The 27,307-nt window shown below is 39.2% G+C and overlaps 1 protein-coding gene across 4 annotated transcripts in view; it reads right to left on the reverse strand.

Annotated features, from left to right (window-relative positions):
- LOC311588645 (contactin-4) overlaps positions 1–26,875 on the reverse strand; it is a 980,815-nt gene extending 953,940 nt beyond the window's left edge. For all 4 annotated transcript variants that reach the window (XM_084766525.1, XM_084766531.1, XM_084766522.1 and 1 more), the window contains exon 1: positions 26,665–26,875. The gene's annotated coding sequence lies outside the window, so the exon portion shown is untranslated. The remainder of the gene's footprint in view (positions 1–26,664) is intronic.
- Between the last annotated feature and the right edge of the window lie 432 nt (positions 26,876–27,307).

Below are 27,307 nucleotides of genomic sequence, written 5' to 3' on the forward strand. Positions count from 1 at the left end.
TTATCCCTTTAAAGCAATTATGACCTAAAGAAAAACAATACCACAAAACAACAACAATGGCAAAAACATCACTAAAACTGCAGTATTCTCAATGGACTCTCTTACAAATGATTAAACAAAGTCTATAGGACAAAAATATTAAATCAATATTCCTTAATTATAACCGAAAACTCTATTCTAAACCTACATCTGTTTCTTACTACCCAGAGAATACAGAGGATGTTTATGATAAAGAAGAAACTTTAATTCACTCCTATATCACCGAGAACTTTAGGATCAGGAGGTACCTAACGTGTTGAATATGGCTTGTACTTGAACCAGCAAGTCTGAAGCATGCTCAGTTATCTCCTGCCGCTCACTCTATGGGAAAATATGAACAAAGAGTGATAATAATTTGCACTAGAGATATTTTATCATCTTATCAAATCCCATGGAATACTGAGGATTCCAAATGGAGAAATATCTGTGAGCAAAAGGTGGAGAAACATTTTCAATTAACAGAGACTGAACTGACCATGAGAAAGCCTCTGTAGGTCTGGCCCAGATCCTCTGCAGATACGATATGGGTGTGTAGTTTAGTGTTCTTGTGGATTCCTAGCAGTGCGAGGAGAGGCTGTCTCTGACTCTTCTGCTTTTGGAAGCTTTTTCTTATACTAGATTTCCTTAGCTGGCCTTGATATGAAGTATGTGCCTAGTCTTATTGTCACTTAGCATACTGTGTTTGGTTCATATCCCTGGGAGACTGGCTCTGTTTTGAAAGTAAATAGAGGAGGAGTGGGTCAGAGGTGGAAGGGAAGGATTCATTGGGACAAACACGTCTACACACACACACACACACACACACACACACACACACACACACACTCACACTGAAAAGGACCACTTTAGAAAAATGCAAAGAAGTATATGTCCAAAAGAGTAAAAGTAAGTGTCTCAAAAAGACGGGTCTAGAACAGATAACTCTATTTTCATGATCAATGTGTCTTATGTGTCCTTGTCGAGATACCCAAACAAGCTAAATGTTAACAGACAAAGAAAATTCAGCATATGATGTTTTTCTCTACCAAAAGAAAGTATTAAAAAACTTTTAGAGACAAAGGTTTTTTGTTTTGTTTTGTTTTGTTTTACTACAACTTGACTATGGTAGCAATTTCATGGCTGAGAAACGTATGTCTAGGCCCATCTAAGCATGTACAATAAGTTTGTGCACTTTTCCTAAAGTTAATAAAAAGAAATGCATACACAGGCTTATAGGAAAACATAACCTTATGAGTAAAGGCATTCCCCATTTATTCATAGTCATTATTATAATCTCTTTTAAGATTACATATACAGTGCTCTGCCTGCATGTACACCTGCAGGCCAGAAGAGGGCACCAGATCACATCAGAGATGATTGTGAGCCACCATGTAGTTGCTGGGAATTGAACTCAGGACCTCTGGATGAACAGTCAGTGCTCCCAACCTCTGAGCCATCTCCCCAGGCTTCATTATTATAATATTAAGAACCTAATGAGGAGCTGAAGAGATGGCTCAGTGGTTAAAGGCAAGAGCTTATCTTCCTGAGCAGGTGGGTTCAGCTCTCAGTACCTACACTGTGACTAAGAACTGTCTGCAATTCCACTTCAGGGGATCTGATGTCCTCTGCTGGTGTCTGTGGGTACTACATACACAAAGTACACATGCCATAAGATACCCATACACCTGACAAAAATAAATAAATCTTCATGATGAATGGAACTCATTTGTGTGGTTAACATGGGTGAGCAGACAATTGAGAACATTCGTGCTATCATTTTTGAATTCCTAGCAGCCTTTCCAAAGTCAATCACAAGGTTATCAATTTCACCTGATTCCTCCAGTCACAGTGTTGAGGAGCTGGAAGGCAAACCCATTTTAAGTGATCGCTTTGCCTAACCTTCATCCTACATGGAAGTCTGGAAGCGGGAAATGCCTCTAATGTGATCTTCAGACATTGATAATCTAAGCTTTTGTCCTGTGGTTTGTTTCTGCTTTGTAAAATTAATAGGATTCTGAATTCACCCGAGAACCCTGGATTCTTGGCCTTGACTAGGACACATCTAAAAGTTTACCAGCATTTAATCAAGAATTACCGTGGCCACTCAGCATAAAGGATACTCTTGCCTTTCTACAATTTTCAGCTTTGCATGGGGACAAAGACTCAGGCCAACCTATTATGTAATGTCCAAGCTGCCTGGTGCACCACTCATGTGATGTGATGAGTGGTGCATGAGAAATGCTGCAAATCTGAAATTCTAAGTCTCATCTTTTAGCCCCAAAACACAAAGTAAATTTCGAAAGAGTTCTCCAGCAATAAATCATCATATGTCAGCAACTCATTACAGCTGCTGCAGTGCTAGAAAACCACAGTGTCTCAATAAATCTTGTAAGATGTCAGTTAAGAAATATGAGGGAGGGGCGACAATGAAGGACATAGGGCTGCTGGTGCAAAAGTGGCAGATATCTCTGAGTACCTTTCTAATTGACATTAGGACTATGCCTGGGGTCCACTGTAAAGGAGGCTTGGACTAAATCTGATGGAGACTGACTGGAAAGGACTACTCTAATGTCCAAAAGTCAAGAAAACAAAACATCTCCGGTGGTTAACTGCTGTGATGTCACAGAAGTGAAAAAATGTCTCAACAAGCTGCCACCTGTTGCAAACATTGGTACAGTTCAGAGATGGAAGAGTCTTCCAAACTGAATTTTCTCTCCCAATAATTAGTTGGCCTTGAGGGATATGCTGTCTCTCTCTCTCAAGTGAAGTCTCATCAACTGTGATTTGAGGATAATAATCACCATCCTAGAAAGTTTTGGGGAAGATTAGAAATAACGTAAAAGCTTCAGTACAAGGGGAGGTACCTAGTCTTACTGCAACTTGATATGGTATGTTTGCTTGATATCCATAGGTGGTCTGCCCTTTTCTGAAGAGAAATGAATGTGGAATGGAGGGAAAGCAGAGGAGAGATGGGGAGGGGAGGAGGAGGTGGGGGCAGATAGTCTAGGAAAACAGGTGTGAGGGGAAACTGCAGTTGGGATGTAAAAATAATAATAAAAAATTTAAAAATGAATACTAATCACTCAGGTGAGAACTGCACAGAAATTCAAAGGTGATGACACTCTTGATGACATTTATTTGCATGTTGTAAAAATCTAGAGATAACTCTAGAGCTGAAAATGCAAAATATAACAGTCTCATGATGCAAATTATACTGGCTTTGACTTCACTCCATAGCCTAGGCTGGCCTCTTTGTTACATCTTCCTCCTTTATCCTCCTGACTGTGGAGGTTACACTCACAGGACACCATGACTGCCTTAAATGCACTTCATTTTGAATAAGACATTCTAGACCCTGTCTCCAGAATGCATTTTAAGCAGCTATGCTGTCCTTGACAATAGATATGAAAATAGGAAAGGAGTCTATTCATCTCCACCACAAATGGCTTCCCTCCTTGAGAGCGTGTATGAAGTTTATAATTGTCTTTATTTTAAGTTGTAATTGTGTGACTCTTTTTAGTATCCTCTACCAGATCCTAAACGCTGTGATAATAAATTCTGTCTGACTTCCTTTTTACTCACAGGGCCCAGCCTTGGTCTTAGTACTTAGCAGTATGTGGTAATTCCAGATTAAGTAGAAAATGAAAGAAATGTTTATAAAACTTGCTAATATTTTTCTAAATTACCTCATATTATCTAAAAGTCTACTCGGTTTAGTGAATTTTTACTAAAATTTCTTGTAATAAAGGCCTGAGTAGACACACACACAAAATAATTAGCAAGAATTTAGCCTTATGGTTTTGCTATAAGAGAATAACTACTCTGAAAAGACTCAAAAGCAAGAGTTAGATTTGCATATAAAATGTAGGCTGAGATTCAAGATATTAGAGGAAGAATAGATGCTAGATATTCATACTTGTTTTCTCTCTTCCTGAGATGAGAGTCTTACTATAGCACAGAGTGGCTTTGAACTTGAAAACCTCCTGTCTCAGCCTCCGAGTCATAGGGGTTACTAGTATTCACCATTATACCTAACCTATATTTCTCTAAAGTATTTTAGCAAACAGATACAGACATATCATAAATATGTGTTACAAAAATAGGAACATAGCTAGTATGAGAAATAATTGGAAAAGTGGAAAGAAATTAATCAGTTTTTGTCAGGGAACTTTTATACAATTTAAAAGCACACTCCATAGTATATAACCTTTAAAGTGATGATTTCAAAATAAAAAGAATTATATGGTCACACAGAAGTGGCAAATTCACCCCTTACTGAAGCAAGCTATGTAACATTGATGACCATACCAAATTAATCAAGATACCTTACCCAATTTTTTTCCATAAGAAACATATTTCTCTTTCTTTGTCTTTTATATGACAATCACCCTAATTCTTCAATGATGTGGATGAAAGCTGTACACCTGAATTCTTCAGACTGAAAAATGGACATTGTTACTTACAAACTTGACATGTCCTTATGCAGCAGCATCCTATGACAACTGATTTCACAGTTTCAGAAATGAAGGGCTGAAGACCCTTTAGCATATAACCTCTTACATTTAAGTAGTTATCTCCTTTCTGTGGACTAGGAGAAGGAGGGAGAGGGGATGAGGGAGGGAGGGAGGATTAGGAAGGGATGGGGAAGGGAGGGGGATTGGAAGAGACGAGGGAGAGGGATAAAATCAGGATGTGAAGAATTCAAACTGCAGAACAATCAGGTAACTTATATTTTTAATCCCACTATATGGGAATAGCTGAGAAATGACTGTCTACACATAGACAATGCTTCTTGTTGGCTATAGAATCCCTGTGAATTATTATTAGATGCCATTCTTCATATGGCATGAATGAAGATGTACGGATGTCTTTTTTTTTTTTTTCTGTGCATGCAGAGTTGAGAACCAGCCTTAATTGTTCTGTGCATCCCACACATCCTATACATTTATGATTTTAGGACTGTATAATGCTTGTGAGAAACTCTATGTTTTCAGACCAAAAGAACCAGACATGTACAGAGGATCAGATCTGACAGGATTCATTCCATCTCAGTATGCTGGACGCTGACATCCTGCATCCTTCATGTTCCAGCATCAAGTGCTTCAGTTGCTGTTCCTCATCAGAACAGGACAGCTCCCAGGACAGCTTCAAAGAGAGCCTGCAATCTCAATTGGTCCAGCATTTTAGACTGTCCCACACAAGACTCAAATTAAGCCTGGAATTTCTCAATATTTAGAAACTGGACCACAAACACCATTCCTACCTTGTTTAACCACTTAAAGAATGTTATTTGGGCCCCTACAAAGGTATTATTCATCCCAAATCAGCTGGAAGAAACCTTAAGAGAAAGATGTCCCAATTTCCTTAAGGGGGTTTGAGTAGGTTTTTGTTTGCTTTCTTGGGTGATAGGTTTATTTTCATTGGGAGTTGGTTATAAGTTATTATTGGTCTTTTTTAGATTATTTAGATAGAAAACAAGGTTGGACTCAGGGATGGCTCTCCTTTCCTTTATCTTTCATTCTTAGGTTTGGAAGTAGGAATTAAAAAGAAAGAAGGGGGATTATAGAAATATATAGGGATAATAGAACAAAAAAGTAAATTACTGAATCTACTCTATTTCTAAACACCTTAATTGTTACTCACAAGGTTATTTTTAATTCTGTATATATTTGTAAGATAAACTTAATTTTAGATACACTGGTAGACTTTAAATTTCAGATTATTCTTCATACATATTTTATATATTTCTACTTTAATATGATGTATTGTACCCATACAACTCAATTATAATGCAAGGTCTATTTCCAATACTTTGAAACTGTTATTGCAGGCTGTTTAGGATAAGTAAGTTATAAAAGTTAATTGCTAGTTGATCAAATCATTGTCCTATCAATTACTTGTCTATTTTCATCACCCGAATATACATCTTAGATGTAACAGATATGATTCTATAGAAAGATAAGGTTAAATAGCTAGATAAGGTCTTCAAAACCATCAGAGACATACAGAATATAGCAGTTAAAGAGGTTTTTATTATTTTAAAGATTCATTGACAAAGAAACAGGTTAACTCCTGGCAACACCCAGCCTACCTGAAAGATAATGATGAGCATCAAAGAACCTCTTTATGGAGGTGGCTTCAAATGTGGCAAACTAGACACTGGGCAAAATGTCCTCATTTCTAGCACAGACAGAATTCTGCCTAAATATAGGCAAGCTTGGATGCAGGCAGAGTTGATGGCCAAACTCTGCCAAGTCAGAGTAAACAAGTCCTCAATAGTTTCTGCCTCACAAATATGTCTGTCAGATATATTGGGTTGGGCCAGAAGGCTGATGATGCTCCAGTGTCATAGAGAATTAGCAGCAAACTGTCTCTGTCATCTTCTCATTTGGGAATTTGCTAACCTGCTAATCTGCATTCCTTACATACGAAGGTAATTAATTTTATTTCTTTCAAGTCTCTGATGGGGTTGAAGACCAGATAATTTAGTTTTACAATTAAGCCTAGTTGTTTAGGAGTTAAGATGTTTTTAGGTCTCAATAGGTGTTTTAAGTTGAAATGATAAGGTATGATAGATATTGATTTACATTCACAATTTTAGACTCACCAAGATAGGAATAATGCTTTCTTCAAGGCTGCCAAATACAAATAGCCAAAACACCATGAATGTAACATATATATAATTCCTGATTGCTTCATGGTTCTTCTTGCTATAGGTAATTTATTATATATATATGTGAAATAATATAAATAGATATGTAAAAATACTTAATAAAAAGGAGAAAAATAACATGTGCAATTATTTATTACTATTATTTTATGACAGCTAACCTATCATCAGCAGTTACTTGATGGGAGCAAAATGATAAATGTCTGGGTGACATAAAACACATCAAAATTAAATTTCCCAAGTCTTTCAAAGAAAGTTCCAGTAGATCTAGGATCAGTGGCCTAACTGTGCTCAAGAAAATACCATGCTAATATTTGACATACTCAAAAACAGTAAACTAAAATACGCCACTACTGCAAATACATCCTTACCCAGTATAACTATATCAGGTAATTAGAAAATGTCTCTGGGGCTGAGAACCACATCTTAACATTTAGTAGACAGTCTCTGTGTTGAATAAGGAAGGGAGATAGAAGACAGACAGCACTGTTTATGAAAGTTCTAGAAATGAGTTTCAAAATTATTCCAATGAAAAATTATTTAAGACCAATAATTTCAAAAGCTTGTTTCTGTTAAGAATTGTTAAAGTCCTATTTATATCTAGAAGAGTTGATGTTTTACAAAACCTCCTCTGGTTCCCAAATCACAGTGAATATCAGAATCATAACGCTTAGTTTATTTAAGCTTCAGTCTCCTTAAGCTCACCCCCAGGGACTCTGGTTCTGTACCCATGGAGTGGGGCTATGAATATTTGTTTTCTCCTTATTATGCCAGAGTTTTCTGAGATTCATGGTCCATTGTAATTACCAAAGAGAGCTTTATATCTATTGCTAAAAACAAGACTTCCCCTTCTACTTCCAGGATGAGGACAAGCAAAAGATTTTGATGTCTATCTAACTATATGTACAGAACAACAAGCTCCAACAATGAGTTCCTTCCAATGACTTGCTCTCTAAGTAACTGTAAAAGGCTAGTTAGACTGGAGTCCAGGCCTAGTAGAAGCTCAGGGAGCAAGGTAAAATTGCAGACATTTCTACTGGGATGTCCTAAGATACCTTGGAAAATCATTTAAATCTCACTGCAGAAATAGGGCTCTTGGCTTTAGGGATTAAACACTACAGATTTTCAGGCTACACATATTCTCTCTCTCTCTCTCTCTCTCTCTCTCTCTCTCTCTCTCTCTCTCTCTCTCTCTCTCTCTCTCTCTCTCTCCCCTTTACTGTGGTAACAGAGTCTGCAGAAGCACTTGCAGAAAAGTATGTATTTAGCTAGACACAGAAACTTTCAGTTGTTAATCTTATGAAATATCAAAAGTCACTGTGTGGTGTACATTACTTGGAGAGGAAATACGTTTTTTAAGAAAGCAACTTGGAAGCTGTTGCTATGAAAGATGTTACATCTCGTTTCCAATGAAGCCATACCTTCACATCTGGAAAACGAAGATGGCGAAGGCTTTGGCACTTTTCCTCCATTTTGCTGAACCTTGGGATAAGGGTATTCACTGAAACTGAAGAAAGTGCTAGACAGAGGCATGGAGTTTCTACCTTTATTGGGGGACTGCATGGTAACCAATGACAGACACTGCAAAGCTAACCTATCTGCCTGTGGAATGGATGTATGCAATCAAAAGACAACAAGACAAACAAGGTCACGCAGGAGACACTCAACTCTGGCAAGTATGAAAAAGATAATTTTTATTAAGAAGAAAAGCCAAAAGGAGCCTACAACATAAAGGAAAATCTAGTCTCCAGTGGCAAATACCTCAGGGCAGCACAACCAGAGTAGCATCCCAGTGAAAAGAGAAACTCCACAGCTTTCAGCCCTTCATTAGTAAGCTCCTGATTTTGAGGGTCTAATAATCCTAATTTACACTCCTGCAACCTTTGCATCTGTTACAGCTCTCCTTCTTTCAACTTCACTACATCTGTAAGTAACTAAAAACCTAAATGGATGGAAAACCTGTGAGGAATTTTTAGTTAACCAGATAATTTGAGTTAGGAAGACCCACTTTAAATCCAGGTCATTTTGGGACAGAAGATGAACCCTCAATCTGGGTGACACCTTTTTGTAGCAGCTTATATAAGGGACAAGGAAGAAAGAAACTTATGTTCTTTGCCTGCGTGTCCTTGCTCTTGATTCACTGGCATTAGAACCTAATTCTTCACGATTCTGACACATACTGAAGACCAGCTGAGACATAAGCCTTTTGAAATGAACAACTACTAGATTGTCAGACTTTCCATTGGGGGACAGTCATTGTGTACTAGCTGGACCACAACCTTTAAGCCTCTCTGATGAATTCCCTTTATATATATTCAGTAAGAAAAGTTGCAGTAGGGAAACCATTTGTTCATTTCCAGTGGGAGGATGGGCTCAGAACTTATAGTCCAACCAGACTATGAATAATGAAATTTTACCTATAGTAAATGCAATTTAATTCTGTGAACATATGTGTATATATATATATATATATATATATATATATGTGTGTGTGTGTGTGTGTGTGTGTGTGTGTGTGTGTGTGTGTGTGTGCATGTGTGTGTGAAACAAGGCCACTATTGTATCAAGGCCTGCTACTTAAAATTTTATCCAACAGGATTAGCTCCCCATTAAGAATGTCTAAGAACAGCAAATGTTATTAGGAAAGGAACACATGCCCCTCAGTGAAAACAGAGAAACAGAATCAGGTCAGAAATTAGGTGATCTAGTAAGTGTCAGTGGATACATTTCAAGGAGAACCATTAAAATCTTTTAAAATAGGATTGTGGTGTTACACTCAAGGTAACAGCATTTGTAAACACACGGACACAAGATCTTTCCTTACAATATAAAAGCACTTTATCGTCTTGTAAGCTTATTTTTTCACTCATATATAATAACTTTAGATATTTGCTCATTTTCTTACTCCTCTAAGCTCCAAATTATTTGTTAATCCCTATGCATATTGAATTTATATATGAAATACATTTAACATGCATAAATATTTTATATACAAAATGCAGTTGCATTTTTTGCCAGTTTGCCCTTATCTTACATAATTAACATGTGGCTGAATTGAAAATAAGAACTAATCAAAGGTCTGTCAGTCACAAATCCCAAAGCTCTGAGAAGAGAGATGTCAATTCACATTTTCCCTCACCTACCATTCAGATATGCAAATTAACTCAAGCAGAACTTTCACATTTCACAATGTGATGTTTTCCAAATCCTTTGAAATCTTATAAAATTTTTCTAAAGAATATAGAATATTGTCCAATTTCCATATATTTCCTGATTTGTCTCATATGTTAACAAAGTTTCTTTCAACAGTTCTATGAGGCACCACAGTCTTTATCTGTTCTATGCCTAATGCTAAGGGCAGATTCATATTCCATTCAATGAATAATATGTTAAAAAAGACTCTCTTGACATCCCTCAAAAGCCTAAGACCCATTCACACTTTTTCTCCTGTCCACACTATGGTTTTCCCTCTATAGACATTATATTCACTATGTGTTCTTTCATAAGTGTTTCTCATAGACTGAGGACTATTTGCTTATCTACATTATCAACTCTCCACAATATCTAGGCAACAGCACCATATCCTATATCCTAAACACAATCTGAATTTTCTTTTCCCCCAAACTAAAGAACTCTCTGAAAGAACATGTCATATGCCACAAGTCTATCTTTAAAAATAGCCATGTAGGAACTCACTAAAGGCTGATCCATCACATTGATGGATAAGACGGTAGGTAGAGCCCTCAGAGTTCCTGACCTTCAGCTCCAGTATAAATGGTTTGATATACTCCACTAGCAAAGGCTTGAAGCAGGAAGTTAGGAGAATATGATCTCACTGAATGACAAAGTTTCCTTCCAGTGAGTTCCCATGTCCAAAATACTGGCTACTCCACTTATGCTGTCTGTCTGGAGTTTTGAGGGAGGGTGGCAAGGCAGGGTACGATTATGTAGTCCAAATTAGTGTTGAATATTCAGTGTTACAGCTTCTCTACCTTTGAGGAGGCTTATACCACCATGCAGGCATATATTTGAAAACTTCACACACATGTGCACACATACACAAACATATCTGAAAATGTTTATTCTCTGATTACTCTTTGATCAAGCTCTATAATACCTATTGTTTAATTTATAATTTGGAGTTTGTTATAGAATTAAGTATGTTGAATATGTGTTTGACATCATTTAGTCCTTGTTGAAGAAAGCTCATCAGTTAATAATATGATAAACATTATTACATGTATTATATGATATATATAATGTGTACTATATTATATTATTAGACATATAAATACTTATAGAATCGTCATTCAGTTTACAGATCACATGATAAAATGAAGATTTTAACACAATGGATCTAAATTAAAGAACAAAGTTCATCCCTGTTCACAAACTTTAAGCAACCACCCATTTGCTACCAAGACAACTGGCAAATATATTATATGGATAAGCTCCTCTTCTAAATTATACAGTTAACTCTCACTGTGAGAACTCATGTTCTTAGCTAATAAGATGCAGAGTATATAGCATGCATGACCAAAAGCAAGTTCAAATTGTTACAACTGAGGGACAATTCATTACACTATGCCTTCCACATGCTTCAATTACTTAACCTCATAAAAATTCACACAATTGTGGAGATAAAAAAATCATCACTTGCAAACTGTCCCTATGAACTTACTGGAATCTCAAAGCCTACAGAAACATGGTTAGGTGTTCTGCCCTCCATTCCATTGAGAGTGTGTCCTTTCGGACTTGCTAAGTGCTGGTTTGCATAACTGATCTCAAACTGTACTATAAAGCAATAGTAATTAAAACAGCATGGTACTGGCACAGCAACAGGCTGGTTGATCAGTGGAATCGAATCGAAGACCCAGATATGAACCCACACACATATGGTCATTTGATTTTCAACAAAGAAGCCAAATCCATTCGATGGAAAAGGGATAGCATCTTCAACAAATGGTGCTGGTCTCAGTGGATGTCTATGTGTAAAAAAAATGCAACTGGACCCATATTTGTCACCTTGTACAAAACTCAAATCCAAGTGGATTAAAGACCTCAACATAAAACCAGAGACACTAAGTCACTTAGAAGAAAAAATGGGAAAGAGCCTGGAACATATTGGCACAGGAGACAACTTCCTGAACAGAACACCAACAGCCCAGGCATTAATGTTAACAATTAATAAATGGGACCTCATGAGGCTGAGAAGCTTCTGTAAGGCAGGAGACACTGTCAAGAGAACAAAGTGACAACCTACAGACTGGGAAAAGATCTTCACCAACCCCACATCTGACAAAGGTCTAATATCCAAAATATATAAAGAACTCAAGAAATTAAACATCACAAAACCAAATAACCCAATTGAGAAATGGGGCATGGAACTAAACAGAGAATTCTCAACAGAGGAATATCAAATGGCTGAGAAACACTTAAAGAAATGCTCAACCTCCTTAATCATCAGGGAAATGCAAATCAAAACAACTCTGAGATTCCATCTTACACCCATCAGAATGGCTAAGATCAAAAATTCAAGCAACACCACATGCTGGCGAGGATGTGGGGAGAGAGGAACACTCCTTCATTGCTGGTGGGAATGCAAACTAGTACAATCACTTTGGAAATCTATCTGGTGCTATCTCAGAAAAATGGGAATAGGGCTTCCTCAGGACCCAGCTATTCCACTCCTTGAAATATACCCAGAAGATGCTCCAGCACACAGCATGAAAATTTGCTCAACCATGTTCATAGCAGCCTTATTCATAATAGCCAGAACATGGAAACAGCTTAAGTGTCCCTCAATAGAAGAATGGATAAAGAAACTGTGGTACATATACACTATGGAATACTATTCAGCTATTACAAACAAGTAATTCCTGAAATTTGTGGATAAATGGATTGAGCTAGAAATGATCATAATGAGTGAGTTAACCCAGAAGCAGAAAGACTCAAATGGTATATACTCACTTATATCTGCATATTAGCCCAAGGGGCATGTCCCACGAAAGCCTTCACTTACCAGGAAACTGAGACAGAGGAGAGGACATTCTAGTGGGACTCTAGATGAGAGAATCATGGGAGAAAGGCAAAGTAGAAGGATCCAGAGGGTCCTAGAAGCCTACAAGTAGAACAGTATGCTAGGCAGATTTGGGCACAGGGGTCCCACTCAAACTAAGGCACCAGCCAAGGACAATACAGGCGGTAAACCTTAAACCCCTACCCAGATCTAGACAATGGACAGAACACTCTCCACAGTAGAGTGGAGAGTGGGATATTACTTTCTCACATACTCTGGTGCCTCACCTTTGACCATGTCCCCTGGAGGGGGAGGCCTGGTGGCACTCAGAGGAAGGACAGCAGGTTACCAAGAAGAGACTTGATACCCTATGAACATATACAGGGGGAGGTAATCCCCCTCAGGAACAGTCATAGGGGAGGGGAATAAGGGGAAAATGGGAGGGAGGGAAGAATGGGAGGATACAAGGGATGGGATAACCATTGAGATGTAACAAGAATAAATTAATAAAGGAGAAAAAAAAGAAAACAGTAATATATGGAGCATCTTGGAAATAATCTAGACCACAAATACTGGGGCATAAATGATCAGAAGAAAGCAGTCAGGGAAATTTCTGTAACGATATCAGAGCTTAGATTCTATATGATATAAAAGCTGCCTACAGGTCTGTCAAGTAATTAAGATTCCAGTATGAGTTAACATGGCAGATAGCAAGAGAAAATATTTGAAGCAGAATGGAAAATGGTAAATACATTTCCTTTGTATGCCTTAGGAACAAAAAGTAGAAATATATAAAAGTAATTAAGACAACCAAGAAAGGTAGTTAAATTATGAAGTATAAACAAATGGTGAAAAATATATCCTTGAATTCCATAAAATAGTTGCTATATTTACATACAAACATCAATACAAACTTACTAAAAATGTTTCACTCTTCAAAGGCCATAAAATGCACAGGACATAAAATAACATTTTTGTCTTCAAATATGTAAAACTCATTTGCTGCATATACATTAGTAATAAACCGGTCATTTTTCTTATACTTACTAAATTTTGAAATTCAAAACATCCATAAAGCAACTGCTTTGCTCCAGGAAAAAAAATGCAGAAAGTCACTTCCCAATACTGTCAGCATTACAAATAAAAGAAAGTGTACATCTATTATAAAATTTCAATCACACTTGACTGAAGGCAACTAGAAACATTTTTTATGTTTCTCCTTTGTCACATGTCAGCCTTTCTTTCATAGGTTGGCAAGATGGGCTATAGCAGAAGTACGAAGACCAGAAAAAAAGAGCCCAGAAAATAATTCATCATTTATAATAAATAGGATTCTTGACCATAGCCAAAATCATTTCTCCAAAATGAACTCTCCAATGGTGCCAATCTCATCTTGGTTCTGATACAGTGGCTTGCTGTAATCGCCATAAAACAACACATTGTAGAGATGCCTCCCTGCTATGTCTCCATGTAAAGAAAGGCACTTACACTGCCTGTGCTATGGGTAAGGACAGTGGGCAAACATAAATCACTTCTCTGTTTTAAAATAATGGAATGTACGGCCTATAAATCATAATCCTCACATAGTTTAGCCACAACACAGGCAGGATGTGAATAAGTGCATCAGAAGAACAAGATCACAATGTTCTTAAGAGCTGTTCAAAACATGTCACGGGTACCAGGTTTTATGTGCAGATAACAAACTAACGTTAGTCCCCAAAGCCACTCATAGACATTTACAGTATCCATGAGAGGAGAAGGTTATAAGAAATGGTTTTTTAAAAGTCTTTTTTCTTGGCTACATTGTGTATGTGTATATGTGTGTGTGTGCGTGTTTCTGTGTGAGTTAATGACATGCTCAAGCATGTTAGAGCATGTTCTGTCTTTCCATCATGTGTGTCCCAGATATCGAAATTGGGTTGGCAGCATTGGTAGAAAATGCTTTCACTCACTCACTCACTTATATAATAAATATACAAGAAGTACCGATAGAATTCGGAGTCTTTCTGTTTGCCTGCAGTCCCAGCTTTTCATCACATAAAACAATCTTTGCTATTGACACACATTGAATCCCAGTCTAAAACATGAATCTATTGTTTCTAAGGAGGCAGAGTTAAATGCACCGAATTAAGAAGCTTTGTTACATAGAATTTGCTAATATTTATAAGTGTTAGTTCAGAAGAAATGGAAGTTATTCTGCTTTGAATAAAAATAATGACTGACAAACAATATTCCTTTCAGTTATAACACACAATATAAACTACAATGCACTTATATATTGCAACTAATATATAACTGAGTAGAGCTAATGAAGCTGTGAATACTCAGTGGCCCCATGTTACTTACACACTGTGTATGTACATACATTTCAACCAACTGGGCAATACATAGAAAACTACTGTGTTATCTGGAATCCTGATGATCAAGGTTAAACAAAAGGAAGAGAAAAAATCCAAAATACTTAAAGTTAGATTTAAGTATCTTTTTAAAAAGATTTACTTATTATTGTACATGCATTGCTCTGCCCACATGCCTGAAGAGGGCATCAGATCATATTATAGATGGTTGTGAGCCACCATGTCATTGCTGAGAATTGAACTCAGGACCTCTGGAAGAACAGTCAGTGCTCTTAACCTCTGAGCCATCTCTCTAGACCCATACTCTCTAGAGTATCTTGCAAGACCTTGAAATAATATAAAAATAATATACTTTTAAGTATGTATTTTTAAAGTAGAAGACACGCTGTATTCAGAATCAGACATTCTAATGAATTTGCAGCAATGTCATTAAAACAATAGAAATTCTACAAAAACATGAGTCTTCTGGCTCAGAAGTTAAGAGCACTTGCTGCTGGTGCAAAGGCCCCAAACTATTGCTCACAAGCATCTACAACTCTGCTTCAAGTGGATCTGAAGCCCTCTGCTGGCGTCAAAGTGTACTGCAAATATGTGTTACACATACATGCAGGCACAATTACACTTCGAATGAAAATAAATAAATCTTTAAAATAAAACACAGACATGGCACAAAACATATCACAAATATATACTACCAAGGTAGATTATCTCTCATTTACACTATGAAATGGTGACATTTTACAACACCACCTTATCACAACTCAACAAGTAGAAAAAAGAGTAACCAAGAATTTCAATAATGAATGTGAAACATCAATACTATCATTTTCTTACAAAAAGTCCCCAAGAGCTTTGACCAAAATTTACTTATTCATACTGTGAATGCAGTTTGAACAGCCCATATATCTGATTCTTCTACTTTGAAGGTAGTAAGAAAAGACTCGTTCCCCAAAGCAAAGAAACATGTTTAAGAATTTGAAAGGCAAATGGAAATACACATGGATCACAGTGGGAGCACTTATGCCCCAGATACACACCATGGGAATCTTGTTAGATGATCCAGTGTCACAGTACTGCAGAAATGGGTGACAAAGCAATGTGCACTACTTACCATTTCAATAAGTGCATAGACCACCAATATATAACATTTCTGTGTGTGTGCGTGTGTGTGTGTGTGTGTGTGTGTGTGTGTGTGTGTGTGTGTGTGTGTGTTACAAAGACAGATGCAGGATGAATATACTCCTATGCTTTACCTTATGTATTATGATCACTGAGCACGTCCCATCTGGATACATGTGTGCATATGCATGTGGACAACAGGGGTCCATTTTCAGTATATTTCTCAGTTTTTCCCTATGTAATTTGTTGAGACATAATTAATAACTCACTGAAAACAGAGTTCATTAATTGGCTACACTAGCTGGTAAAACCCAGGGCTACTGCTATCGCTGACTCCCTAGTTCTAAAGCTGTACCTGTATGTTGCCCCAGTTTCAGTTTTTTTCATTGGTTCCTGAAAAATCCAAACTTAGGTCATTACCAAGCACTTGACTGGCTGTGCTGTGCTCCAACACAAGCATGAAAGTTGTATGCACGTTTGATGGGCTGTTTTCAGTGTCTCTGTAATGTATATATGCTTAATGTCACAACAAATATGAATATGTGAACAATTAAAAAAAAAAAAAAAACAAGAATTGCTTTGGGAGCGGTTACCACATGTCTGAAACCATTCAGCTGGCCAGCAGCCGGGCATGAAATTCAAGCTCATCAACCTAATTAAAAGTTCTTCTAGCAACCCACTCCCTTTCTTGTATTATCAGGCGGCAAACTCGAGGGGACACTGAGACGCCTCTGTAGGTAAAGGTACTTACTAAACAAGGCTGGAGACTTGAGTATCATACCCAGAACATATAACATTGAAATAAAAACAAATCCCCAAAGATGATGTCCTCTGGCTTTCTCACATGTTCCTTAACACATCCACACATACCTACAACACACACACACACACACACACATATAAAAAATATAAATATAAATATAAATAAAATTGTTTAAAAAGAAGTGAACTGTAGCTGGGCCTGATGCCATAGTCCTATGATCTGAGCTACTTAGGAAGGCAGATTCTAGTTCGAGAATCTGTGTTCAGGCTACACAGTGAGTTCCAGATTAGCCTGAGGCCTGAGCGGCTCATTGAGATCCCGCCTCAAAATAAAGAGCACAAAGAGGGATGTGGAACTGACTCAGAGACTGAAGTTTTACCCAGCATGCAGAAGGGCCTTTGTTTCAATAGCTTGTGCTGAGAAAACAAGTGCATTTTATTCTGTTATTCATCTGTTTATACAGGAAAAGGAATTAATTTTTTCAAAGGTACATGGTTATATTGAAACCAAGCCCTATTCACAATCGCCTGCTTACACCGCGGAATGCTTGACGGCCACGTCTGTGCTGTAACCTTTACTAGGAGTTAGATGTGTGACTTACATTGCTGCTATTTCTCTATGTACATCGCCCGCCTATAATGACAGCAAAAAGAATAGCCAGACTTTCAGGCTAACTCTCGAATCTACAGAAGCTAGAATAAACAGCTAGATAGTAGATAAGCATGTGTCTCACTAACACAGCAGAGTTCTCACGTGGACACTACAGAGTTGAATAGTCACCATACTACAGACGACAATACAAAGTTATAGCAGCATGCCTAGAATCAAGCCTGAAAGAACATGGCCTATCAAATATGTCATATATCCTTGTTTGACTTCCTCATTCAAACTGGACCCATTATGTTACAGAAACATGTGCAATATTTGCCCTTTCTGAAAAATGTCTGTGACAACATTGAAAGCAAAGCAAGACATAATAGTGAACACTTCTACCGACAGAAGTGTGTAGGGCACAGGGATTGGTATACAAAAGTTGCCTAAAGGTAGAAATGAAAGTTCATAATGTCACAAAGGCAATTTTATGTGCATCATTTTAATCAACTTAGTTTTTAAAAGGAGATATCTCTTTAGATTATGTGTACCCACAGGGCCAAAAGAGGGTATGATGTTTCCTGGAGTTGCAGTTAGTAACTAGATAGCTATGAGGTGACATGTGGGTCCTGGGAACTGGACCTAGGTCCTCTGGAAGAGCAGCAAATAAGCACAGAGCCATCTCCTCAGCCCATGAGCACTATTTAAATCCTCAGTCCATGTTCTTTAAGATTAATATAAGAAGCGGTGCGTGGTGGCGCATGCCTTTAATACCAGCACTCGGGAGGCAGAGGCAGGCGGATTGCTGTGAGTTCAAGGCCAGCCTGGTCTATAAAGCGAGTCCAGGACAGCCAAGGCTACAGAGAGAAACCTTGTCTCAAAAAAAAAAAAGATTAATATAAGAATAAATTTGGTATATTTAAGAAAAACCTTCCAGCCAGAATAAAAATCCTTACTGATTCTGCTATCCTACCTCCCATTTTCTTATAAACTAAATCCCCTTCCTCAAAACCTCTCCATGTTTTTTTTTAAATTAGATGAATATAGGCATTGTAAAGGTTATGACCTACAGCAGACCTTTCTTAAACATAGCAAATAATTTCTATTTCCAAACCATGAAAAAAAAACCAAATATAGCACAGAAAAAATATCAAATCTTACCTAAAAATTAAACAATCTCACAATCATCCTTGCTTTAAAAGTATGATAGATAAAACATCTATCACAAACATTTTAAACCACCCTGTCTTATTTATATGACTTATCAGAAATGGCTCAAACCATAACTAATATTCTATAAACATGTATTCTTAGCTTAACTGTATTCATGACACCTGGCATGTTCTGGGAGCACTATCGGGAAGGATTTATATAAGAAATACTTAAAAGTGACTACCAGTCATCAACAACAAAGCAGGCTATTTTAATTTAAGCGTAATTTATTCATGGTGTTATTTGCACTTTGAATGAAACACTACATATTATTTCCATAAATGTCTTTTGTCTGCAGGGACTACCTCATTGAAATAAGAGGTTAAATTTACTTATTTTTCAGTTATTCACATTTTTATTTCATTTTGCTCCTGCAAATAACAAAGGTAGCTAAGATGTCACCTTTCATTTAAGTTATTAATGTTGACTGATGCTATGTTTGAATATTTTAATGGTGATAGTTTTATTTTGATATTAAAATATAATTACATCACTTCCCTTCCTTCCTCTCTCCCCAGCCCTTCCCATGTAAAGTCCTTGATTTCTTTCAAATTCATAATCTTTTGAAACTTTGATGAACTCTATAAAATCTATTTTCTACTATTATATAGATGAAAAAACTATAGCCTCTTGAGGGTAGTTAATTTTGTCACAGTCTCAGAGTTACTACACAATGGATCTGGAACTGGTAATAATTCTGATTTTAGGTTATTACCCATTGTTCCATGGAACTCACATGGTGCACAGTGCTTGTGAAATATGGGATGTTACAAAGTAGTAGGCAGGGAAGCAAAGTTGTCCTGGATCCCATGGGGGCTTTGCTAGTGTTAAAAGTGAGTGTATTGTATCCTGAGATCCCCAAAGTTATGGGGGAAATCAGGAGAGCTGCTCACCCAACTGCAGCACAAAAATCTTGCCAGTATATTAAGGGTGCTGATGATGAAATAGGCTGCCTAATGTGACATTTGAGTCCAGCATTGTGCAACCTGTGCTAAACAGAGCAGAGAGGGACAGTAAAGCCACACAGAAAAGCAGTGTAAACAGAGGTATGGGAGGATCATATAACAAGCTCTTAAGTGGGCGACAGCAAGCTGAGGTGGTGACACTGAGAAGACTAGGAGACAGGCAGGTGAACTCACTCAGAGGGGTATAGCTCACAAAGGGAGCCAGTGTTCAACTCAGAAGCCAGAAGCAGGCTTGTGGGTGTGGTGTCAGCATGCCTCTGCCATTGGTCTTTGCAGAGAAATAAGCTTTGAGAAATATGAGAGCTTTGGGTTTATGATGTAGTGACAAATATACGTGCCTGGGTAAGGAGGATGCCAAATGGTTTTTGGCTGCAACTGTGATTTATTACAATTGAGTGGAACTCCTGTTAAACCCACAACAGAAACAACACATCAAAGGAGTTCAGAGGGAAAAAAAAACAAAAAACAAAAAACAAAAACAAAAACCAACCGCACAAAAACAAACAAATGCTCCCATCCTTATCTAGAATTCTTTGCTCTTTTTTCCTCATTGATCTCATAAATCAAGGACTGACTCCAAATTTAAAAAAAAAAAAAAAAAAAAAAAAGTCCAGCTCAAACCAGCTTAAGCCAAAGGCAGTTTATAATTAAAAATTCTCATTTCAGGCATATTGCTACAATAAGCCACAACAGTGCAAGAAGGCTGTTTCCCCGCTGCGAGCTCAGGCTACCTTGATGAGGACTTCATGCTGATGGGCAAATGGTGACTCCCCAGAAAACAGAGGCTCTCTTTGTCTGGTAGCAAGGCAGGTACAACAACAGCAAGCCAATGTTCCAGGAGAATCTGATCTCCTACCTTAAGGGTCAGGTGGTGGCCGGTGTGAAGCCCTTCTGGAAACCTTGCAAAGCAGCAAAGATCCCCCTGCTCTACCATAATTCTTACTAGGCAATCTCCTTGCAGTGTGGGGACCAATGAGTACGGAGGTGGAGAATCAGCGTTCTTCTGGCCTGCCTTGCTCGCGTGTACAATTTTTTTTTAAAGAATTATCTTTATTTATGTGTGTCTGTGCTTCTGGGTGTGGGTATGTGCGTGAGTATGAAGGTGCCTGTTGAGGTCAGATGAAATAATTCCCCAAATCTGGAGCTGCAGGGGGCTATGAGCGGAAAGATGGGCGCTAAGAAGGAAACTTTGGTCCTCCACAGAAACAGCGAAAACTCCTAATCCACAAGCCACCTCCACCCACGAGTTCCAACTTCTGAGAAGGAGTCCCAATTAACACCATGCACTAAGAGCAAGACAGTAATAAACCCAAAATTTAAAGGGAGACCAGGGATGCAGGGTCATTAGACAAGGCGCTGTACTCTCCCGCGCCACATATGGAGCAGGAAGTGGGGAATGGGCTTCTACCCTCACTGGAACTCACTTGAAGTCTGTTGCCTTGGCAGGGACGTGATTTCTGAGGCCCACTTCCCTTTCTCCTGGGGCATTCCACGAGACTTCTCTCAGCTTCCATTACAGCAGAGTGACCCAATTCAGTCCAGTGAGCATATGGACAGACATCTTCATAACCACTGCCAGGCTTGGTCTATAGCAATCTCCTGAGATTTCTCTGGATAATTTCTCTGCGCATGCACTATAACTTTGGTGCTGGAAGATCCGGAATCTATGAACTTAGAGGAGGACAAACACAACCCAGTTCCATGATGGCCTCCAAGGAGTGGCAGGCAGCCGGGAACTCTGCAGAGAACCCTGCACTGCCCTGTCCGCGATGAGCTAAGTCACTAATGATTTATAATTGTCATGATATCAGTTCCTGTTTGCCTCAAGGACCCGTGGACCTTGGTTTGTTGGACATTTGACAGCAGACAGTATGCTTAATCACCTCTATTTCTTCAACTTTATTAAAATACAATAATAACTTGAAAAAAAATATGTGCACATACAAGCTGGCCATTTAGCTCAACGGCAGAATAACTGTCTAGAATGCACATCCCTCACACATATATAACATGGAAGTGAGAGGGAGGCAAGGAAAAGTTATATATTTAGACAAGGTGGATTTCTCAGGACACTTGATGGAAGAACCTCAGGGGGAAATGAATACAGGCTATTGGGGGAAAGGTAGCTAATAGGTGAGATTCTCATTAACGTCAAAAATCCACAAACTCATACTAATTAAGAGGAGGCAGAGATTATTGTAGACTATCCTTTGGGAAGAACCTTGGCACCTTCATGCTGACCACTCACCTTTCTGCAACTGCCACTGACATGTTTATAAAAGAAAAACACACAACTCATATAAGACAGGTCAGTGACTGTTCCAGGAACAGTCATAGGGGAGGGAAATAAGGGGAAAATGGGAGGGAGGGAAGAATGGGAGGATACAAGGAATGGGATAACCATTGAGATGTAACAAGAATAAATTAAAAAAAAAAAAAAAAAAGGACAGGTCAGTGAGAGGAAAGTCTCTCCCTAACAGGTGGACTAGATGAAAACATAAACCAAAACAACCATTGTGGTCTAAATGAAGGTGGAGAAGACTATTCTATCTGTGAATCAACCAGAAAAGATATTTCAAGAGAAACTAAGAGGAACATTGCTCCCAGATTCCTTTGTGTAAGATAAAATGGGAGCTTAAGATAAAGGCCATTTGGTGTAACAGGTGCTAGTGATTTATTTAAAATGAGAGAACACTGCAGAGAGAGGGAGGGACTCTTTAGTATGGTCTCTGCATCATGGATACATCTATATATCAAACTCTATGGTATATGCTTCAGACTGTATTTTTTGTTATTCTTGTGGATTTTTAAAATTACGCTGATATGCACATAGGTGAGAGGAAAAAGTGATCTATGGCATAAGTAAATATATATATATATATATATATATATATTAGCCCAAACCAAATAGTACTACAGTGTCCCTGCTTGAAAACAAAATTTTAAAAGATCAATTCTAAACTCAGACTACGGTTCAAATGCTAACACCATCTATGATGGTGTACATAGTTACACTAACTATGATGGAAAATGATTCTGTTCACCTCTGCAAGCATTTCCTCATTTGTACAATAAGCATAAGAACAGCCATTGAGAAAGACAAAGTGCTTAGAGAAATATTTTCCCTGTCTGAAAAAACAAAAAACAAGGAATTGGGGGAAGAAGGTGAAGAAATACGCATGAAGTAAATAAGAGGTACAATGACAGAACGTCAGAGAATGCTGGCTGCTCACCTCAACACAGCTTTCCTTATCACATGTGTCGGTAGACCACATCTTCCAGACTCCTGTATGCATGCAAATTACACCCACAGGGACCTGAGTTTTACCCAATGTACCTAAGCAGAAGTGATCCGACCCACCTGCCAGCCTGGGAAATTAATAACCAGAGTCTTTCTTCTAAAAAAAAAAAAAATCCCATGGGGATAAGCACAGTTTCACCACAGACTATGAAGGGTGGTCTCTGACTCACACCTTTCAGAACTGCTGTCAAAATCACCCATAATGGGACATGACACCAATTAGAAGTGTATTTTACATATGAAGCTGTATGCTTTTCTGAGTCATTTATTAGAGATCTTAAACTAGGCAATCTAATGCAAGTTAAGTTCTTTACTTATTGCCTCATGTTTTACCTCTATGACAAAACCTTAAAATGAATAGTGTTCCAGTTTGAAAGCTAAGAAAACTCAGGCTCCCCGAAGGGTCCCATCCCATGCCCATGAATTCAATGTCTGTTACAAGCAGATATGGAACCCAGGTGATTCTACTACAAGGTCAACTATCTTTCCACCGTGCACAGAGAATTGCAGTGTGGGCAGTGTTGCTTTCTCCCTTGCTCGCTCCTGATCCCTGGTACACTTCTTCTTTAAAACTACATATTTTCCCCTAGGCACTTGCCTCTTGACAAGCAAACAGTTTAGAGGAGAAAGCTTCCTAACACTTTGGCAACTGGCTTCTGTGTCGCAGATAATTAATGAGAGTCAAAAATAAAGAGGGGAAGATAAGAGAAATTCCTAACCTGGAAGTGATCTCTTAATAGGAGAGATGCCCCAGTGGTACAAACAATTCCCAAGAAGACTGAAAACATGACAACTGACAACCTCATGATGCAGGCTTCTTGCGCTGTGCATTTTACTGTACCACATCAATAAATCTCCTCAAACTACAAGTGTGTTTTCATGATTTAGTGCTTAAATTTTCTTCTCATAGAAAATAATAAAAGAAACTGAGGGGGAAAGGATAAAGACAAAGAAAACACTTTAAGTGCTAAATACTAGAACCTTTGAAAGACTTAACATGTTGTTTTATAGACCCAAAACAATGGAAACAAAGGACCCGTCCACATCAATGAATAATTAGCTGCCCCTGACTATCACATGAAATAGATTCATTCAGTTAAAATCCTATCAATGCAAGTTCACAACAAACTTTAATTTTGTCTGATAAAAAGAGAGGTTACAGCTAATGCATATTGCCTCTGACTTTGACTATAACAAAGGAAATGAGAAAATACATTATAAAGTTGGAAATGTCAGAAAGTTGGATAAGTCAGGATTTTAAAAGGGTGGTTTCAGATGACAGGCTTAATTAATTTTGATTTTGTTTTATGTTTTTTTTAAGGCCTATAATGCAGATAACAGTTGTCCTGTGGAACTTCTGAAAGAACTTGCAGACAAAAGACTTAGGGACAAGAGGAGAAAAGTGCAAAGCCATACTTGTGAACAAGGCAACATGGGTAAAATACCGAGATGAGAAAAAAACATCCAACATCATTTGACAGATTTGTTCTTTAATCACTCCTAATCAGGTGCTTATGCAATGACTAGGGAAGGAGGTTCTTAACTGCCTCCCTTGACTTGACAGTCCTCAAATCAGAGAAACTACAAGTGGGTTCACATGCTACAAGTAAAATCTGCCTTTCTTGCAATTTCCAGGGGCAGCTTTAACAACAGGTGATTTCTCTTAGAGTTGCAGCCTCTAATTCAAAAGATATTTCCCAGCTTGCAATCTACCTAGCACATTCCACATTGAGTAGTAAGGAAACTTATTATTACACCAAGATAGGCACTTAAAGTCACTTGAAACCAGTGTTTTGTTTTGTTTCTTTTAAGTGAAGGGAGGGGGTGAGTAGAATTTTATAAAGTAGCAAAACTCCTGATCAAAGTGAACTAGACTTTTGCTACTTAGCAATGTTTCCTACTGCCTGAAGCTCACTGGAGATCCCCACACTGTTCCTAATGAAATCGAGATGAAGGTACCAAGAACAAATGTATAGAGAAATCCGAGTTTGCTCTTGACCACCCAAGGCTTGTCTGTAGCCTGACATGGTGCTCTTTTTCATCTGCTTAGATAACAGCAGGCAACACCTGCTCTCCAGCACAGCTTGAATTGTTACTGTAGGGATCGCCCTGGAAAGCCTACAGCTGCTTGTGCTCCTACTGTGCTAATGAGCAAAACCCATAAACCTCAAAATGCAAAAACATGAAAGCACATTCCAAATTATTTTATGTAGGTGTCCAAAGGAAGCAGTTCTGTTGTATTTGTTCCTTGAAACACCCAGCTCCCATCACCATAAATTACTGAAAATACCCACGCAATTAAGAAAACAAAAAAACAAAACAAAAACCTCCTTTCTTCTGAAAACAAGTCCCTCCCCTTTGTTGATTCCTGTAGGAAACTAGAAAAAGTTCAGCAAGTGGGGCTCACAGGAACTGCCTTACAAACAATCCTGCAACCTGCAACGTGCCCCCAAGATCTGGCTTGCCTTTCTGCATTTACTCCACACACCCAGGATTATCAGTCACACAGATTAACCTGGCCACAACCTCCAAAAACCTTTGCCATGGGAACCTAGTGTGCAGGGGCGGGGGTGGGGGGTGGGGCAAAACCTACCACCTTGTCCTCCCAAAGCTCTAGGCAGCCTCCTTGCAGAAACCAAGCTGTGCTGCAAAATGCATTCAATGCATCAGATTCTGCTTGGTTCAAGAGACTGAGGTGCCTGTGTCCTCCTATGTCCACCTGGCCCATACCTTTTAGTTTTAGTTAAATATATACACTAGGGAAATGTAAAGTGCGGAAATGAAGGAATATTTTTGAGACCAAAAGGGTTGGCATCTGCGGGAAGCCTGATGCCCATCTCTCCTGCTTGCGGAAAGGAGATGGAGTGGTTGTCTTTGCCTTCCCCAAAGAAACTGAACACACTCCTCTCTCAAGAAGTTATTGGAAATACATACTGTCCCTGCAAGCTCCCAAGACCAACAGTAGGGAAACCTTGAGGCTTTCACAACAACAGAGATCTAGTCAGCATGTTTCAGCGTGGAGCAATAACCGTGCTTTGCCGGGAGCCTGGCACCGTGTGGGCGCTCCAAACCCCAGCGTTTCAAAGGGGGCTCTCTTTATCCTGAGCCCCAGTCTCCGTGTAGCACTGATGTACAAGTCCCTTCAAATTCCAGCCTAAGTTCACTTGTGTATAATGTGGATTGCACCTGGGCAGCGGGTATAGGAACCCTAGCATTCACATCAGGAAGAAACCCCAAGCAAGAATATGCCCCCCGCCCCGAGTGAAAGCGCACAGAGAGGGCAATCCCGTGACCCAGCTGGAAGCGCTGATTTTTAGGGTTCTGGATGCATTTTTTTTGCCATAGGCTCCTCCTTTGGTTGCGTTCTCGCAGCGCAACAAACTTCTCTTCACAGCAATAAAGGAGAAAAGGGGTCGCCTTGAGGTGACAGTGTCGTCCAGGGGTAGGGAGGGGTGGGGGTGGGGGGCTGCCACTTGCGTGGTAGAGCTTTTTCAGCTCCCCACAGCCCCTTGCCAACTCTGCAAGAGAGACTCCCCTTGGTACACATCTGTCCATCCCCAGCCCTTAAGGACCATGCTCTTTTTCCCCCAAGCCCTAAAACCAGTGGGCAGGTGACAGACAGTGCGCTCCTGAGCTTGACCCGACTTACCCGAGGCGCCCAGAACAGAGCTTAGGAGAAGCGGGCTTGATACGCGGCTAGCGTCCGAGGGTCCCGGCGGAGTGGCAAAAGCTCCCTACTTGCGACCAATCCTGGTTATGAACCTAGTGCTCTGTGGCTCCTGTGCGCTCCCCTCCCTCCTTGTGCTTGTGGCAGCTCTCAAAACCCGGCTCACCGGAGTTCAGGCAGCAGTCGGAGTCGTAGCAGCCAGCAGTGGAAGACTCACAAGGAGGGGGCGAGGCTAGGGGAGGGCGGGAGCGCTCTCAGTGGAGCTGGGCATGCTCAGTGCGCCATTAGCGGCAGCGCACCCCCTAGGCGTAGCACCTGCGTGGCCTTGCCCTGGGGGAGGCGACCCCAGTACCCACGCCGGACTTTGGTAAAGGGAGCATTGCAGGACAGGACTAGCTCTGTCTTGTTCCTGAAGAGGGACATAGAGAGTGTGTTTGTGCAAGGGTACAAGGAGAGGATGGCACTTTCGTTTGCCACCCTACTATTGGGGAGCCCGGAGGCACGACCTGCCTCTGGCTTTCTGCACACTCTGAATCCGGAGGATCTTTAAGGTGACCTGGCCAGGGAACCATAACCGGGCTTAGAATCGCTGCGCATGGGTTTGGGGTGAGCGATAGTACTGAAT

Source organism: Acomys minous (genome assembly GCF_964271855.1).
Source record: "Acomys minous genome assembly, chromosome: 17".
Classification (NCBI taxonomy): Eukaryota; Metazoa; Chordata; class Mammalia; order Rodentia; family Muridae; genus Acomys; species Acomys minous.